Here is a 5,966-nt window from a genome sequence, read left to right as displayed (position 1 = left end):
AGCCCAAGTTTTGACCCGATATTGTTGTAAAGACTCTGCGAATTGCGAGCGCAGAGCGCGGAATGTATGATAGAGTCACAAGGTTGTCCGCCTTAGTTTTATAATGTAATGTCGGCCTACCCATGGTCTGCAGATCATGGGATTCTATAAATAGAGTGAGGCTCTAAGCGAAAAAGGAAGTAGAAAGGAGTAGGGATTAGAGAAAGAGTCTAAGTGACTAGGTGAAGTGTGTCTTTAGGTTGTAGAGTAGGAGAAGGCTCTGCAGTTGAGTGCGCAGAGGCCTAGTAGTCGGCAACTAAGTGCGCGGACCAAAGGACTATAATATTAAACTGAGGTTAATCATTAATGTTGTTCCCAACTAACATATATTACTTTAGATTGGTATCCGGGGTCCATTTAATATGCACTTCTGAATATTTGTATGCAATTCACTAATCATTCAAATCCCATTTAATATGCACATTTGTTTGTCATTAATGTTGTTACCATATAACAAATATACCTTTAAATTTGTATTTGGAGACATTTAATATACACATTTGAATATTTGTATTCTATTCACTAATTATCCAATAGACCATGGCCATCCATTATTGTTAAGGAGAGTTGAACATGAAATAATTGCTCATAAAAATACCAAAGAAATAATTTTTTAATCGAACTTATAATAATATATTTTAACTTTTTATATTATATTATATATTAACATCATCATTACATATTAGAGTATATAAAGTTTGATGTTTTTTTTTTTCAAACCAGATAATCTATATTTTGTTTTATTGTTTTATTTTACATACAACATACAATTTTAATAATTAATACAACTTGTTTAGAATAAATGTTTATTAAATTATATTTATTATTTTTTATAAAAAAAATTAGCTTTTCCCGAGCGAGTTGTACATCTTTGGTTATTTTCTGAACTTTCACATCAAATAATAGAGTTATTGATCTAATTGTCAGAGAAAGAGAAATCAGATCATTAACTTTATAGAAAATTAAAAGCAGGAACAACAGTTGTTGTAAAGTGTGGTTCAATATTCAAATTCAAGGTAATTTATCTCTTCACTAAATACACTGCACCAGAGATAACAGAGGAATCTTGATTGGCGAATTATGTGGATACGAATTAAATCTATGTCAATATCATCTTACACGGCTTCAGAATATTTCCCGTAAGTCCTTTACAAATCTACCAGTTGTGACATCAAGCAACTATCAAGCTGTTATCCCTGCGTGAATACCAACATTCTTCTTAGTTTGATTGAATGTATTAGGAGAGATTATTGTTCAAAACGAAATATCCCTGCGTCCTTGTTTAAAAAGTTGAAGATAATGAAATATTATGTTTTTGTTTAAATAGCTGAAGAAAATGAAATATTATATATCAGGAGTAATTTATAAATATTTTTACTCCGAGGCAGCTTAGGCATCAGAATAAGTAGAGAAATCAAACGGAGCATAGGTAGAGTTTTTAAGGAAAAGATAAGCATAGTACAAAATAATTCCTAACATACCTGGTAATCCATATGCAAAACATACAAATGGAAATAGTCTTTTTAATTTAGAAGAAGAAAAGGAAACGGTTCTTAACCAAGGGCCATGGTTCTGGGGCAGTGCTGGACTTTTTATTGTCCCTTGGTTTCCTGATTTTGATGCCAACACCATGGTGGTATCAAGGATGCCAGTATGGGTTAGGCTGCATAATCTCCCTTTACATTTTTGGCATTCAAAGGTTTTAATAGCAATTGGAAATACCTTGGGGAGAATGTTAAAGATAGACGGAGACCGATACATAAAAGGAATATTTACCTTTTCCAGAATATGCGTTGAGGTAGATCTCAGCCAAGGACTACCTGAGAGCATCATTCTGAATTTCAATAATACACAGTGGAAACAACCCCTGGACTATGAGAATATATGCCGGGGATGCTAACAAACAGGTCATCTGTACAATGCATGTCCAAACCACAATAAGAACAAGCAACAGCAAAGGAAGCCGAAAGGATGGCAGAACATAGATACAATATATAAGAAGGCAACTACAGCAAAGAAAGAAGAACAAAATACAACAAAGGATAAAAATCACGATAATAAGGATAAGGAGATAAATGAGGAAAAGGAACAAGAGACCCAGATGGAAACAGGTGGCAATAAACAAAGTCACAGCCCTGAAGGATCAGATTCAGATAAGGAGCAACCAATGTATACGATAGAAAACCAGCTAGCCGTTCTTGACCCCACTCCCAACATGGATGGTTGGCGAAAAGTGGAGAAGAAGAAGGGCAGGAAGACTTAGGTCAACAAGGCTTTCTTTTTGGGCTGCAATCCGGGAAATTGGAGCAGCTCTTTTTTCTTGCCTCTAGGCAGTGTTTTATATTGCAGGCTGTGTGATCTTCCCCCACATAGCTAAACTAAATGCTTTTTGCATATGTTTGTAACTTTTTATTTTAATAAAAAGTTCGTTTTTTTTCCTTGGAAAAAAAAAAATAGTCTTTTTAATTTTATTAAGAACAAGTCCATCCTAATCAGAGAAGTTTGTGCACGGATTAATTCCATTTCTATACCTAACTTTCAATAATAAATATAATCTCATAGGAATAGATTTATAGAAATTCCATGATAATCAAGTGGGAGGGGTGCAATCCCGTAAAAGTTTATGTCTTCCCTCATTGTTTTGTTGAACTCGTATTGAATACGTAATTAAGAGTAACGAAACATGAAGAAGGAAAAATCCTGACTAATTATAAACGACTACACGTCTCTAAGAAAATTCATAAAGAGGTCTCTGAACTATAAAATGATAATTCATAATAGCCATTGAGAAATGGCAACGACAACCTGGAAAAATAGTTACAAATAATTTGATATATAAATATGCAAATAAATATGAATATAGTATACCTTAGTTTACTTTGAAATGGGGATTAATCAAGAATATACCTTTTTGTTTCATATCTAACCACTCCCTTTGCTGCTCTCGAATGGCTTTCTAAAGGTCTAGTCATAAATTGACTTAACACACCAACAAAGTATGCTATGTAGGGTGTGGTTGTAGTAAGAGAATCCAAACTTAACACAAATTGTTTATACAATGTACCATCTAACTCCTTGGAGCAATCATCAAAATGTATTTTCACAATCTAGTGCTTTGGAACAAAGGTTACTTTCGAAGTCCATATTAAACCTTTTGTACACTTCTCTTACATACTTACAATGACTAACAAAAGAAATCATTAAGTCATCAACATACAAAGAAATCAATACTACATGCATAGATTTGGATCTCTTTGATTCCTAATTGGTGACTCCCCTAGGGATAGGTGTATTCCGTTGTTGGTTTGTCTGTCCTTAGTGCTTTTTTTACCTCTTTGATACACCTTTATTGTCTTACCTAGTCTTAATTAGACCTACGAAGTCCTTTCATTGAGCTTTAGTTTCAATTTTTGTGTGATACGCGTCCTAGCCATCTTTGTACATGTGTTGCGGTGCACCCTAGCCCTTTTAGCATGTGGTATGCTCGTGGTTTGATGAAAAAAAATCATTTTTCTAATTTATTCTCTAATTAACTTTATTCTTGTTGGCCCTCTTGTGTTCTTGAGTGTGTCTTGGTCTTTCATAAGCCTCCATTTGGTTTTTTGTTGTTTTTCAGTGCCTTTGATAAGAATTTGCTTAGATTTTACTTTGTTCTTGTCATTAGGTCATTAGAAAACTAAATTGTTTAGTCATTGAGTTCTTGAAACAATTGGTGTTTTAGTAAAATTTCTTAATAGTTTTGTTTTATCAATGATTAGACAATCCTCATAGTTTTCATGTAAAAATTAAGTGGAATTGAAAATAAAAATCTTATGCATCAAGCATTGGATATAGAGCTTTGAATTTTAATTGGCAAAGTTAAGTTATAGAGATCAATTCTTGCATCACTTGTTTGTTGCATTGTTGATTGATTTATTCTTCCCCTACTTAGTTAGGCATGCCATATTAGTTGCATTATAGGTGTGTTCAGCTGGCATATAAATTTGATTGTTGAAACTGAAATCTAATTTAAGATAAATTTTAAAATTCATCTCAATTCACCTAACCAGCATTTAAAATTTAAGGGCATATATAGAGGTCTAGGCTAGAGACGTGTTCCGACATATTTAAATGTAGGAGATGTCATCGTTTCTAGTGTTTCATTCTAGGGGTGATATCTTGTTCCACGTATGTAAGTATATAAGATCGTTCTCCTCATACCTTTAGGTATATTGAATGGTTCTCCACTAATGATAAGTATATGGAGACACTCTCATCAAACGATACTGTCAGGCTAGGTAGTAACTCCACAAAGTAAAAACTGATTGGTATTATTCATTCAATCAGGTAGGTCTATTATATACATGAGGGAGAGATTGTTCAATTCATCTCCCGATGACTGTTCACATTTTTCATTTATTTATTTACATATATTTACCAATCACAAGGATTAGGTGTCAACATTCCCCCCCTTAATCTGAGGGGATGTTGGTGAGTCCAAGCATCGTTTTGAATCGTTCAAGCTTTTCTCCTCCAAGCGCTTTGGTGATGATGTCTGCAATTTGCTAATTTGTGGAAAAATATCGGAGATGGATTGTTTTGGCCTCAACATGATGTCGAATCAGATGATATTTAGTATTGATGTGCTTCGTTCGATCATGGAACTTTGAGTTCTTGGCAAACTTTATTGCAGAGGTATTGTCAATCACGAGTGGACTTGATTGTACTTGTTTTACCTGCAAAGGCCTTACACCCAAATATCTTTAAATGATTAACTGTTGGTTTAAAACCATACAACGATTTCAATAAAGTCTTGAAATCAAGATACCTTGTTGGAATTATGTTCTTTAGTATTGTTGGCTTCTGCCACAAAATCATTTGAGAGGTTCTCACCTGTGTTAGTTCTAGAAATTATGGAAAAAAGAGAGAATCTTGATATCCATTTCTAGAATTTTCCATGATCTATTGTAACCATTTACCTCAGATAAAACATTTGAAACCTATCCCACCCTACCTTGGATTTTCTATCCCTTATCCTTATATCTCATCCTCCCATCAAGAGTGGATATCAATTCAATACTGGTAAAAGAATAAGAAATCCAAACCTACCTCACTCCTCTATATATTCAGAGCCTTCTATATGCAAATGGTTGGCTTTTGGAGAGTGATTCTACCCTTATGTTTTTTCTATGAGAGCTATCTTATCATGCATTTAAGGTGATTGGAGGTATACTTTGCGACAAATTACGGACAAGACAACAACTTAGAGGAGCTCTTCTACAAGATCAACACCTATTTATGCTTGTAACTCACTCAATTTACATTAATACGAAGATTTCCTTGTTTCCACATATTTGAAGTCATTATTTCATGCATTTCAATACCATGTTGATATGTTGAATAAATTAGATATATAATGCTACATAGATCTTGTAGTTCCTTGACTTGTTTTGACTATTTGTGCAGGTTCTAATTTTGATAGTTGGAGCTAGGATTCAAGAATTCAAGCCAAGGAAGGAGAAAAACATACGACATATTCCAAATAGGTTTCTTCCTTTCATCTACTTACTTTAAGGAAATCATTGGGTCCTTTGTCTTTTTGCTTTTCTAGGTGAGTCCACTAGACCTTGGGGAGACATTTATGTCCACAGTCATAAATCACACATAATAAATTTGCGACTCTCCTAGGGATTGGTGTATTCCCTTGGTGGTTTTCTTGTCCTTAGTGCTTGTTTTACCTCTTTTATACAACTTTTGTTTTCTTACTTAGTGCTAAATCGGCTTAGGAAGACCTTTCATTGACATTTACTTGCATTTTTTGTGTCATAAGTTATAACTTACATTTCCTTGATCACGACATGTTGTGGTCTACAAACAGTGTGGTACATTGCACCCTAGCCTTCTTTGCACCTGTGTTGCAATACACCCTATCCCTTTTAGCACCTGGT

This window comes from Pinus tabuliformis, chromosome 3_2 (genome assembly GCF_031772625.1).
Source record: "Pinus tabuliformis cultivar Carrire ecotype Pingquan chromosome 3_2, CPIR1, whole genome shotgun sequence".
NCBI lineage: Eukaryota > Viridiplantae > Streptophyta > Pinopsida > Pinales > Pinaceae > Pinus > Pinus tabuliformis.
This window is presented reverse-complemented; position numbering follows the sequence as displayed.